We start from the raw sequence: 13,941 nt of genomic DNA on the forward strand, positions 1-13,941 counted from the left end.
ACCCTCAAGAGCCATTTCTCCCCATCTCACCCAGAATTTTTATCATATATGCTGTGACCTCATCTGAGCCTGCTGCTTTCCCTGACTTCATCTTCCTTAGTGCTGTTCTTACTTCTTCATAGTGGGCTCCTCTTTTTTCATTGTAGGCTGTGTCTGGGGCAGTGCAACTTCTGTGGGGTTTTCTTCATTCAGAAGCTGCTGGAAGTACTCCTTTGTACTGGTGAACAGGTTGTTGCTGGCATCCCATTATGAAGGGTAGCTGCCTGTCTTTATCTTTCTGTCTTTGCCTTGCAACCTGATATAGTGTCTTTGTGCCACCTGCTGAGTCACTTTCCAGAAGCTGTTAGAGTGCTTCCTATGGCCCTGTTCTTTGCAACTCCTTTCTTCGCTAACCAGTATTCCTTCATAGCCTGGTCGGTCTTTTCTATCTCTCACTTTTTCCTTCACTCCTTTTTTTTTATGACTTCCTGGACTTCTGCATTCCACCACCAGCTTTCCTTATGTACCTTATTTCATACCTGGCTTGGCCACATATCAGTTCTGTAGTCCTCATTCATGCTGTTTTGAGGTGCTGCCATTCTTTTTCAACTCCACCTATTTCCACCTCTTCTTAGGATGCTAGAGCCATGAGCAATACCTTGAAATGTTGTACTTTCTCTTCAGCCTGTTGACCTTAAAGCTTTCTCTGACCACTGCTTGCAGCTGATTGGGGCAACCAGTGATTTATGCTGTTGCCATAATGCTTGTTGCCTGTTTCACCGAGGATGACTTTGCAATCTCTGATTCTGCCTACTGGCCTTTCCTTATTAGGAAGAAGACTACCTGAGTTGCATGCTGGCCACTCTTGTATGCGATCTTGTTACTCTCTCTCTCTCTCTCTCTCTCTCTCTCTCTTTCTGAACCATATGTTGGCTACTGTCAAGCTGTTTGCCAGACAGCATGTGTTGCTGGACTTTATAGTGTCACACACTGACCAATATGGGCACTTACACTCCACCCACCCTTAGCATGGGTCCCTGGTGTGGGTCAGAGTAGGCCAGGTCCTCAACCCATTTATAACAAGCAAATACCCTTGCCCATTTGGCAACATTAGTCAACATGACCGAATCACCTAGAGCTATATTTTACACCATCAAGTGGCTAGCCCTGCCACCGTGCGCAGTCTGTGATTTGTATTTTCCTATCTTGAGGGTACTGTGTACTACAATACATGCCAAAAATGGTTCGTTTGTACAACTCTTCTCCCTGTAGGGCACCATTTAGAGTCTGTTGCGCTGCCCACAGCTCTATTCATTGGTGTGTTTGAAATGGAAGCATTCAGCATGTTTTTCGGAGGTGGAAGAAACCCCATAGAGACACGGGGAAAGTATGCTAACCCCAGACAAGCATTGGCCGAAGGCCAGTGTACCTCATGCATGGCAGTCAGACCTTAACCAGTTATGCCAACTGGTCTCTCGCTCTCTCTCTCTCTCTATATATATATATATATATATATATATATGTGTGTGTGCGCGCGCGCGCATCTAAATGGTTATGGCTGCCTGACGTTTGATTGAAATTTAGGATTTCCGATATCTTGCTCCCCTTGTATCATACTTACAAAGTAATGTTTCACCTTTTGATTCGTAAAACTGATATAAAGCCCCTAAGTAGTAATAATATATAGGATTATGATTGGGTCTCTGATCATAACTAAATTGTGTTCGAGACATGGGTGCCAAGAAATTCACCTTGAGAGCAAATGTTTGTTTACATTTGCTTGATCTTATGCTGATTAGTTTGACATGCCTTCGAAATGCACCTAAAATATGTTCCTTTACCTGAATAATAATGATTGTGTGCTAAGATTATTATTTCCAACTTTATGGGATTACCTGATTTATGGAAGTAAGAGATGTTGAGCGCACAGGAGGTATGGTAGGGAGATTAGGAGGAGAAGCATGTATAAGTTGGGGCTATGTTTTTCTACACTGAGGACTAGTGAGAGAGAGAAAGAAAAGGATACGTTGTTTTAGGTACTGGGGGTTAGAAGAGTAGTGGACTGTATTAGGTTGTCAAAAATGTAAGATTTGTCTTGAGGTAGAAGTGCTCATAGGGTGTGAAGGTTGACCCTTCCTCTGTAGTCTTTTTGTAGTGCACTAGCCAGTTAGTGATCAAAAAGTCGCTAAAATTCAGGGTTCAGTACGGTCAGTATGTCAAGTATTGTGGAGGACCAAAATGGATACCAGGGACAACTTGTCAGAAAAATGTGAATCTTGGTAATAGCAGTCAGGGAAAGTAATGGTAACTGCAGAGTGTGAAGAGATCAAAAAGGGATGCCTCTTGTTTAGAGTGGGATAGCCCGTGGGACTATCATGTAGTGTAATAAATGAAGTGAAGAGGTTTTTGTGAAGATCAGTAAAAGAGGCCTGTGGAATGATGGCAGCAGTTGAAGCAGTGATGAGAAATGAGGTCTGTATTCTGTTATTACACATAAGGAGTTAAGAAAACTGTCCCTTTTCTTGTTTTTAAAAGTTATGAATGGTTACCCCCATTTGCTTTATGTAGGAAGATGCCATTGCCCAGAAAGTGTCAGTTTGTTTTTCTTCCCCGGCACCTGACAAGTCAACAACCCTACTTCAGTCGGTGTGACCTACCCTTCCTTATTGGGGTGATCATTCAGAGTGCATCATCATCCAGGTCACCATCAGCGTTTTTTTTGTGTCCTTTAATCCTTCCCCTTGGAAGCTGATGGTGTGCACATTCCCACAATTGCACAGTGAAAGGTGCTCACTTGCACAGCTTGGCAAGCCAAGCACACATCTTGGTTGTTGCTGCTGGCAGAATGCCTTATAAGTGTCCTCGGTACCTTGAGTCATACTGACACTTTGATATTTTCATTTGATATCACCCTTTAACGTAAAATAAAGTAGCAAAAGGAAGGATAGCTTTCCAGCTGTATAGACAGAGAAGCTAAAGACTGAAGTCCTTGAACAAGGTAATTTGACTGCTGATCCTATTCAAACTTGGTTCAGAGCTTTAGGCACTGTCTTTGTGTTCATCAGTGTGGCTTCTTTTCTGGAGGCCTGAGCACTGTAACTCAGTGTCGGAGGCAGTAAGGAAAATGGCTGTTTTAGTTATGGAAGGTGGAAAGGTCTGTGTGCTACTAGGTAAGGAAAATAATGTAGTTATTATAATCCTGCACTAAATATATGGGCTGGTCCAGCTTTCTGTATGGTCAGTAGTCCATTGAAGACCATAAAAAGGTAGGGGAGGCCAGGCAGGATACAGAAACATACACCAAGTAGCTAACAGAGTGTTGTGAATGGTTTTCAGAAGCAAGAGCATTATACATACAAGATGTTGATGGAATTGTTTCTTGCCTTGAGAGAGAGCTGTTCAGTGTCCACAGCCTTTACATTCTGTCAGACAGCTAAGTGGTAGTTGTTAGAAGGAACATTTATGCGTCACAAACTCCACAGAAACCCAGACAAACTGTGTGAATAGCAGCCCTTTGGGGAAGAATGTTTGAGTCTTTGGATCATAACACTGGTATTATTTGAGGGAACCTATTCTGACATTATAAGCAAATTTTTGATGGTCAGCAGACTCTGATTTTTATGTTTATTAAATAGGCACACATTTTAGAGAAAATATTTTTTGCTCACAGCCTCTGAATTCATGCTAGTGCCAGCCTTGGTTTAGACTGGGATGGGACACTTAACTGGTCTCACTACCAGTGGTAGTTCATACAGGCAAACATCAAGTCCAGAGAGGGAATATAGGTAGTAAAGTATTCATCCCTGAGAACTGCAGTCCCTTGTCTGATGTGGCATTTACGTTTGGCACCATTGGGGTATCGTGCATTGGGTTTGCAAGCTTTTTGGCAGTGCCCCTAAAATGCAAGGATGCTGTCAGCAGTTTTTCTGGGCAGAATGGAGCCTTGGTGGCACTCGCCTAGGTGAGGACATAGTATTTTCCTCCACTGGCAGCTTCCAGTGATACTGATAAAGGTCTATCAGTGAATTTCTGTCATAAACAGAAGAATTTGTACTTATTTGCCAGTGGGAATACAAGGGGAATATAGACATAGCATATTCATAAAGGATATGCACACATCCAGACTAGAAGCCCAGCATAACGCATCTGAGATACTTCAGGTAGAACTAACATTGGGTAAGATGGCGATTCAGGTCGTAGCCTGCTATAGGTCCCAAGCCATGTCCCAAGACTCACTCCATGTTCCTAAGCACCCTGGAAACTATTTAGGGTCCAACCCAACACTCTCATAATAGGTGACTTCAACTACCCCTCCATCAACTGGGAAAACTACTCGTGCACCAATACACTGGCCCAACGCTTCCTGGAATTCATCAATTCCAGCGCCCTGGATCAGCTCATTCTTACCCCCACTAGAGGAAGCAACATCCTTGACCTGGTTATTACTAACATGGGCAGCCATTGCTCTACGCCAATAGTCAATTCCTCCCTGCTTAGATCCAACCACAAACTAATCACCATGGAGATACACATCTCACCCCCCCCCCCCCCCCGCAAAGGTAACCACCATAAAAACTTCTTTAAAGCTGACTTTGAGCTCCTAAAAACAGAGGTGGCCAACTTCACGACATCCATGTCAGTGGAAAATAGATGCCTGACTGTCGAATCATACAACAATGTGCTGTACGAACACGTACATAAATGCATGGAACTAGCCATACCCAACAGAACAAAGGCACTTTCCCCCAAAAAAAAGGAAGCCAATCTGGTGGTCCTCTGCCTTTAATAAACTCGACAACAGAAGGAAGAAACTGTTGCAGAAAATGGTGAAGTCCCAAGACTGGAAAAACTCCCTTATTAGCCTCAACAAAAAGTTGAAGTCCCGCATCAAAACCTCTAAAGGAAGCTATGAAGGCAGAATTGCAACAGACACTAAAAACAATCACAAAGCCTTCTATAGTTCTAGCAAGAATCTCTACGGCAATACCCAGGTTTGCTCCGAGTCATAGCACAATGGTACCTGCTATACTGAGCCAACAGATATTGCCACCATACTGGTCGACAGATTCAGTGCCAACTTTATCCCCCCCCCCCCCCAAGGACCAATTACTATACCGGAGGAATGCCAGGCACCCAGCATTACTGCAGCACGGGTTAAAGCTGCATTGTCCAAGGCCAAGAATACAGCTTCCACGGGACACAACAATATCCCTGGATGTGTTCTACATGAACTACAAAGTGAACTGGCACCACATCTGTGTGCCCTGTTCAGTCACAGCCTCACCTCAAGCTTTGTCCCTACTGAATGGCGCACTGCTACAATCATCCATCTCCATAAAGAGGGAGCGACTACAGACCCTGGGAATTATCGCCCTATTAGCCTGACGAGTCTGATATGTAAGGCTATGGAGCGCATCAGCATGGACCTAATTAACAAGGATATAGGGAATCTCCAAACTCTAGATCCCACACAATTTGGTTTTGTGAAAGGTAGACCATGTCTGCTAAATCTGGTTGAATTCTTTGAGTCAGTCACTAGAGCTGTGGATGAGGACAAGGCAGTTCATACAGCCTAGCTCGATCTGGCCAAGGCCTTTGATACCATTCCTGACTCAGGAATTATTGATAAACTCACCGAACTAGGCATCAACCCCTATATCACTAGGTGGGTTGCAAATTGGCTCACAGATGGATCCCACATTGTGAAAGTAGAGGACTCCAAGTCAGACTGCTGACCAATCACGAGTGGAGTCCCACAGGGGTCGTTCCTGGGTCCTCTCCTGTTTGGCATCTAATTCTCAGAAGTCCAGGCCAACATGGAGGGACTCTGGCTGACCAAGTTCACAGACGACTGCAAACTGGGAGCCATTATTAACTCCCCAAGTGATGTAGATATCCTACAGAAAGGCCTCACTGAGACCAATGACTGGTGTCGAAACCATGGCCTTAAGCTTAATGCCAAAAAATGCATCGTCATCCCCTTTGGGAAAACTCAGTTCCCACTAATTACCACATCGATGGGAGCCCAGTGAACACTGAAGGCGTTATAAGAGATCTGGGGACACAGGTTGACAGCAACCTCTCCTTCGACCACCACATTGCCACTGTGGTCAGAAAGCCCTTCTATGTGACTCATCTCATTACCAAGGGTTTTGCATCCAGGAAGAAAGAGGTCATCATCTCTACTCTTCCCTCATTAGACCAGTCATCGAGTATAATGCCCCATTGGCATGTACCTCACTAGACGCATGCAACAGCTGGAAAGGCCACAAATTTACCTCATGAAGAGGATTCTAGGCCTTAAACACATGTCCTACATGGACAGACTCAAAAACACTCCAGCTGTTCTCTGTCTCATGTAGTCTACTAAGAGGCGATCTCTGATTGACCTACAAAGCCATGTCTGACCCAGCTCTGTTAGAAATGCTACATCTAAAGAAATCCCAATCTCTCTGCACCACACGCTGCAGAGTCCTCAACCTCATTACCCCAATCAACAGAACATGCTGGAGGGACAGGTTCATAACCCAGAGACTGCCCATCCTCTGGAATAGACTTCCCATACATGTCGAGCAGAGCACCTCACTGGCCCTCTTCAAGAGAAATCTAGATGAGTGGATGGGAAATAGAAAGTTCGCCCCGGGGATCACTCCAGTGGCTCTTCTGATAGAGGCACTGGGAACCAACGTCAAGCGGCAAGATGCCAGGGCACTTCTATGGGTTGGGCTTGTAAAGGCTCCAGGGCCATTAGCCTAGTACATACCTATGAAAAAATTAAACTCATGTTATATGTGTGTGTATATATGCAGTTACTTAATTTTACTTGGTGTTTGATACATTTGTTTTACTCTGACATGCTTGAAGTGGCCTTTGGGTATTCAAAACATTTCAGTATGTAGAATACAACTGTGTAATTGTATTTTTCTTCAGTGCTGTGAAGTTGCTGTAAACATTTACAGGACTGCAGGAAGTTTAACTCTACTGTGTCTTTCAGACATACTTGTTCTCAGAGCACATTTTTGTATAGTAGATGTGTATAGGGCACACAGGACTGCAGGAAGTTTAGCTCTACTGGGTCTTTCAGACATATTTGTTTTCAGAGCACATGTTTGTGTAGTAGATGTGTATAGGGCACATCTGAAGTAAGAGCAACAGTATTTTTGTGCCAGTTCTTTGTAGCAATATTTCACTTCATCTTACGGTATGCTTTTTAGGCCAAAGTAAACATCGCTAGAAATCACCCTTCCAAATGGCCCCTAAAAGAAAAGGAAAATATATTAGTTTTCCCTGCCAACCAGCAGCCCTTCCATTTCCCACTGATGTGGGCTGGTTGCTGGTAGCTGTCATCCAGCCAGCCTTGGGGGTGTTTTCTATTTTCCCTGCAGTGGCTGGCATAAGCCTTACAGTGCCATACTTTTGCATGTGTGCTTCCCTACTTTATTACAAACTACTTGGCAAAGACTGTATGCCCAATTCTTACCCAAGAGTCCATACCTTAACCTGCACCAAAGGATTTTGTGATATCGGAGTGAAATTGGGACAGAACGAAGCAGAAACTGTATTCATGCATTTAATCAGCCTTTGGAAGGCTTCCAGTTTTACATTTTTGGTTGTCAAAAGGTTGATCTTGTGCTGTGTGAAGGTGGTTTTTAAAATATCTTATGTAAACGTGAGTCTTTAGATGCTCAAAAAAAAAAAAATTATCCTTCTGAAACATAAATACGTGAACTTGCACCTTTTTGAAATAGATAGTAGAAAACCATTTATGCACTCATCCATGTGTATTTTTCCTTACAGTTAAAAACTGTTAATAATAATATTCATGTGCACAGTGTATTTAAGTAGAAAGTGTTTTTTAGGCAAACCACTGGAGAATAATGTACATAAACAGCCATTGGGTTATAGAACAGGGTTTCATAAACTAGCCAAGCTTTGTATTGTAGCACAAGTGAAAGTTAAACATTAGAATATGCTGCTAAGAAGAAAGAATAGTAGGATGCCTCATAAGAGATAGAAGCTTTGTAGCTCATAGGTTGAAACACTGCTGAAGTCAATCGGAAGTAATTAGTTCAAATCACATTAAGAACTTGAGTGAAGTGCAAAAAGACAAATTACTGATTCCCTTTGACTTACTGTTCACAGTTCGTGTAGTAAGTTTGTAAGAAGTTAAAATTAAGGTTGTTAAGATTTGTTTTGTGTCTGTGGGCATGTTGGTCCTGTTTAGTGATCAGCAGATGGTAGTGGTATAATAGTGACCCAACAGTTTCACAGAAGTTGGAAGTGCTTAGAGCAAATAAAACTTTATCTTAATAAGAAAACATAGTTTTGAGCAAACAGCAAGATTGTGTATAGAATATTAATTTAGTTAGGTAGCACCTTCTGTGTTGACCAAAGCAACTTTGGGGTTGCAGGTGGGGAATAAATAGCTGCATGCATGAGGTATTAGAACTTTTTGGAACCTTATTCAGTGGTTTAGTAATAAGGGTTTGAAATGAGTCAGTGAAATTTAACTTAAGAAAATGTTCTGAATGGCAAAATGCCCATTTGTTGGGTAAAAGTGGTTATTTCTGTGTACATCTGCTCCATTTACCTGTTATTTTAACTGATACTAGTACCATGTTCTGAGTGTTGTCATTTGGAAGTTGGATTATTCACTCTGGACTTGCAGTGTTGATATCATTCACCATGTGGAATAGTAGAACTGCATTTGGGCTACTTGGCATATCATACCATCCCGCCTTCCCAGGAGAGACAAGGAGGCATTGTCTGTTTCAGTCCTATCCACTCAAACAGCTCCTCCATCATCAAGGTCTCTATTCAAACTGGGGTTGTCCTGGTCATGTCAAGCAGGGCCTTATCCCTCTACACCACAAAACCAAAAAGGGGAATTAAGTTTGATCTACATTAATATCTCCTGGGCAGTTCTTTTTCTCTGTTTTATGAACAAAACATGTTTTCATTGTTAGCATAATATTCCATGTTACTGTAAACTGAACGCTCTGAGTTTGCCCTTTCTATGTAACCTTGGAAGTGCTTCCTGAACTTTGCATCAAAATGCATCTTATTTTACCTTGGTGTGGAAAGTGAGGGGTGGAATTTGCATCCAGTTGTGGTTGTTCTGTGGTGACAGCATCCAGAGCAGAATGCAGTAGCACTGGACCACAGCACAACCCTGGACTCAGAAAAAAAATCAGTGCTACAGTGAGCTTAGTGTGAAGTAAATGGATGCCTGCCATTGTGGAGAAGAGAAAGGGAATGAGAGAGAAGGACGTCTTGCTTTCATTGCAGAGTGCTAACAAATGTGCCTCAGCAGGTCCCCGTTTATTTCCATTCAGAGTGGTTGTTTCCAAAACATTTGTGTGCCATAACAGATCCTTGTGTTGTTTGAGCAACACGGTCGGGGTGCTGTAGTATAGCACGACAGTCATTTCCGGAGTGCATAGCATCAATGTATGTTAACAGTTGTTACATCTCAACAGATTAACTCTGTGTGCATGTGAGTAGAATGTGAATGTGTGTGTACATGTAGAGGTATATGGTATGTATATGCACGTGTGTGAATATTCATTAATTTATTACCAGTTCGCACCTAAAGTCCTGATCAGAGAACAAGGTTAGATTGCGTGTGGACTAAACTATATTTTATACATGTCATGTTCAGACATCTCCAGCAGATGGTGGTCTAAAACTGTTTTAAATCAAAGTAGCACCCTCATTTGAAGTGTTAAGTTTTGATGACATATTTTGTTTTGTGTTCTCATGTATTATTATTATATGATATGTTATTTATTTATTTATTTATTTTCTGCTGTATATTGTTTAGATTATAGACCTGGGTGGGCTTCATACCTTCAAAACAAAGGGAGCATGGCGACTTGTCTAGAAGTGTAATTTTGCAGGAGTTTGGCAGTGACGACCACCTTTCACCTCCTGGTTATGTCTGCAGTGCCCTTCAGGTCTGCGCATTTGTGCAGCAGGACATTTGTATTGGCTCTTTACATCCCAGAATACATGCAGAAGTGCAGCCTAAACACCACTGATTTAGAATGCAGTGTAGTTAAGCAGTATGGAGTTGTTTCGCATAACAGACACCCCAGTCTAGCAAGTCTGATGCCAGAATTTATTTATTTTTTTTTGGTGCAGTTTTTGCTTTGCAGCATAGCTGGTAGTGGTTTGTCAAAGGAGCAGAATTTTACAACAAAATGTTTGTAAATTCTGAACAAAGTCTGACGACTCTGGAGCAGATGAATTTGTGCCAGTTACATGTGAAGTAAGCCAGAAAGCATCTGCTTGCTTTCGTGAAGTGCGATACCTATTCCATACTCACTGGCTTTCCTTGCTGCCGTCTCCAGTGCTTACTTTTATAGCAGTGTTATTCGACATAACTAACACCAAAACACAGACTTGACAGCTCAAAATAGGCAAAGCCTGAGCCAGGTGAAAAATATGTGCATACTCAGAAGGGAAAAAAAACACTGTCTCAAAGGAAACCATAGTGCATATATTAGATCCAACACACTAATAAAAGTTTCATGGTTTACTTTGAGCCAGTGTTTTTTTCTGAATATACATAACCCCACCCACTCATTTAAGAAAACAAATGATACCTGTGAAGTTTACATTTTTCTAGTATTAGATCTGTTGCTGCTTCCTCTTCACTTACAGTCTCAGGTGCTGTGCTTTTGAATTTAAGGTGCCATGTTGTAGCCCATCAGTGTGATTTCAGTTAAGTCCCTTTTCATCCTTTTCCTACTTCATGTATTTGTTATGCTGTCCTTATAATTATGCCATCAGTAAAAAGGCAACATAATTTTTAAACACGTTGAAAAGAACCCATTGCTCACCCTTATGGTCCCCTACCAGACACCACATTTCTTATGGATGACCTTCATTTGCTGGGCTTCCTGTACTGAAACAAATCCTTCCTCAAGATTTATCAAAAAAATCCTTATCGCCCTATCTTCTCCCTTCCCTTCTGTATTTATGCATTGCCCATATTAACCAACATTCAAGCCACCCTACTAAATGAATTAGAGGCATGCTTTAACAAAATAGCAAAGTTTGCAGCTAATGCATCCTATTGTACACACCACTCCTTTAATACTAAAGAAGCTCAGCTGGCTAGAACTACCTAAACCTTAAATTTACTCAACTTCAGACTGCCCACAAAATAATACACAAACCACACACTTGCCCTTCTGTCCAGAACATTCTGAAGCACTACTGTCTTCCACATTGCCTTCACTCAGGTTATCAGAGCCTACTAATAACTTCCAAATCCCATAATACAGCTGCAGACTCTCTATACACATCCTATGTCATATGACAGTGGAACTCCCTGCTTATCCCACTAAAACAGGACAGCTGTGCATCTAGCTTTAAGCACAACCTAAAACAGCACCTAGACTCATCCTGGCATTGCTGTTGTTCACACCCTGACTGGCACACTGCAGCTGTATACGATTTCTAGACTATTCTCTCTCTCTCTCTCTCTCTCTCTCTCTCTCTAGCACTTTCAGATCTTTAGACTATTACTCGGTATGCCTAACTTTCCAGCTCTCCTACCATTTCCTGTAAATGTAAATAAATCCTAGCCATATTTTTAACTGTATACTGCGTTTCTTTCTTCCTTTATAAATGAAGTCTATGTATTGCTGTATATGTAACTACAACCCGTTTATTGTGTTAACACTCCTGTAGAAATCAAATTGTATTAACCACTGTCTTGATTGTATTACCCACTGGATGATTCTAAAACTCAGTTTTCTACTATTAAGAAACTGATTCTTTTTTCCTGTAAATTATTCGTAGGTTTTGTAACTGTAAAGGATCTTTTCTCCCCAGGCCTCTGCATAAAATGGGCCTTAGTTCCCAGGCAGATCATCCTGGTAAACAAGATTCAAGCAATAAATAAGTAAATAATACCCAGTGTAAGCTACCATTCTCCCTTCTTTCAAGAATTGTGTGTGGGGTATCATGCCCTTTTCTTCTGTATATTTCTGCAGCATACCCTTCCCTCTATGAATATTTGCAGCTTTGAATCCTATGTCATACTGTCTTCCAAATACCAGGAACTGTATATTTTTTTAATAGCGGTAATTCCATGATTCTTCCATAAAGTGAAGTAAGGCTGACCATTTTGACAGCTTCATTTTATATATTGCTGCTACCCTTATAAAAATGAAGTAAAATATGCCTCTATCTGGGCTTCAGGCATATTAGCCTTCTCTAAACCTGCAGGTCAGAGGTGTTTCTAGTTCTACAACAGTGCGGTTTCTAAGGTTGTACACCCCCTGCAAACCCGGTTTCTTGCTTCCATCCTCAGTTTGTAACCCCCATTTGGCAACTGCATTCTGCCAAACATGCTTTCAGTCCTAACACCCAGCTTATTTAAAATCAATACCAAGCTATCCATTTTTAAAGAATTAAAAACCATCCTGTATAGAGGCTCAGTATAAATGCTTTCACAGTAGAGGAATCACCTAAAATGTAAACTGTATAATACCCTTCCCACAGTTCTTTGCCATTCGGATCATATCCAATAAGCTGCATCACCATCATTCACTTCTTTCTTTGCACATCCCTCATCTGTTCTTCCCTTTCCCAGTTATTTTCATCTGTCCACATTCTCATTGTCTACTCTAATCTGTCTCTCCACCGTACTCCTTTTTTGCCTTCTGCCTATTCTTCCCCTTAGTTTTTGTGTTAACATTATGCTCTTGCTCAGATCCTGAAAATATTTCATGTGGAGCAGTACCCAGTAAGCAGACAGTTAAATGTTACAATTCCAACATAGCCTGTTAGTTTTCCCACCTTTAATTTTTAAAAATTTTCAGAGAATGTTTGTATAAGTTGTGGGTTTTGTCCCATATCCTTAGTATTTTTTTTACTTGTACTAGTAACATTTTCTTCCTTTCCTTCAAGCTTACTGAGCAGAAGTATTTTTGCAGCCCTGTGTTTTCATAATGCCTGTTTGTTCACCACCTTCATTTTATTTAATTTTGTTGTCACTCCCTTTTTGTTTATTCCTTTATGTATACACAAAGTTTTGTTGCCCTTCTTTTGCTCGTTTTTTTTTTTCTTATGTTTTTGTAAACAAGGTAAGCCCACTCGGTACTGCTATCCCTTTTCAGAGGTAACACCTGAGCACTGAATGTTTAAGTAGCTTGCTCCAAGTTGTACATTGGGCAGATAGAGGCTGAGGGAGTTAAACCCTGCGCTTTAGGAAGCATTGACAGATCATAGCTTAAATCCTGTGAGTTAAATGCCACACTTTAATATCTTATACTTGCAGCCTACCCTGCATCTATCTGTTGTAGCTGGCATTGTTTGCTCTTTGTCATATTTTATTATTTCACAAATGCTGCTGTACATCATCCGTAACCTTTGTTGCCATCTCCTTCCTTTATTTCTGCACTAGTGATCTAGCAAAAGCCTGTGGTCTAGGTAATGCCTTTGAGCAGATCTTGTTATGAATCAAGTATATATATATATATATATATATATATATATATATATATATATATGCCCACTTCCTCCGGTAATGCAGTCACAATATTGATGTCTAGGATGTCCCCTGTTAAGTACTTGGTTGACCACCAGATCCTTACCATCACCCATTGCTTATTGTCTGGAGTCTTCAGCTTCTCTAGAAATAATGTTTATTGCTCACTCCGGAATTTCTCCCACATTACAGAGTAAGATGCCTGATCAATATCTAGAGACATCCTATTCTTCTTTCTGCATGTTGTCAAGTGTACCTCCTTCACTCCTCTTGTTGCCAGGAAGACTGCTCATTGTCTGGGGCTACGCCTTCCCTCCTCTCATTGTAAGGTATGTTGCTTTTTATCTGGGGCACCATCCATCTGTAACTAGAATGCTTATTTTGTAAGACTGTGCTTTTCCTAACCTTAGAAAAAAAATGCATTACTAAGTGTGACCTTCATTGAGAAACTAGGCATA

The 13,941-nt window shown here is 41.4% G+C and overlaps 1 protein-coding gene across 1 annotated transcript in view; it reads left to right on the forward strand.

The window, feature by feature from the left end:
- SPTBN1 (spectrin beta, non-erythrocytic 1) overlaps nucleotides 1-13,941 on the forward strand; it is a 2,377,138-nt gene that overhangs the window by 417,810 nt on the left and 1,945,387 nt on the right. The gene's annotated exons all lie outside the window — the stretch shown is intronic.

The sequence above is a fragment of the Protopterus annectens genome, chromosome 1.part2 (assembly GCF_019279795.1).
Source record: "Protopterus annectens isolate FY-2018-M chromosome 1.part2, PAN1.0, whole genome shotgun sequence".
Lineage (NCBI taxonomy): Eukaryota > Metazoa > Chordata > Ceratodontiformes > Protopteridae > Protopterus > Protopterus annectens.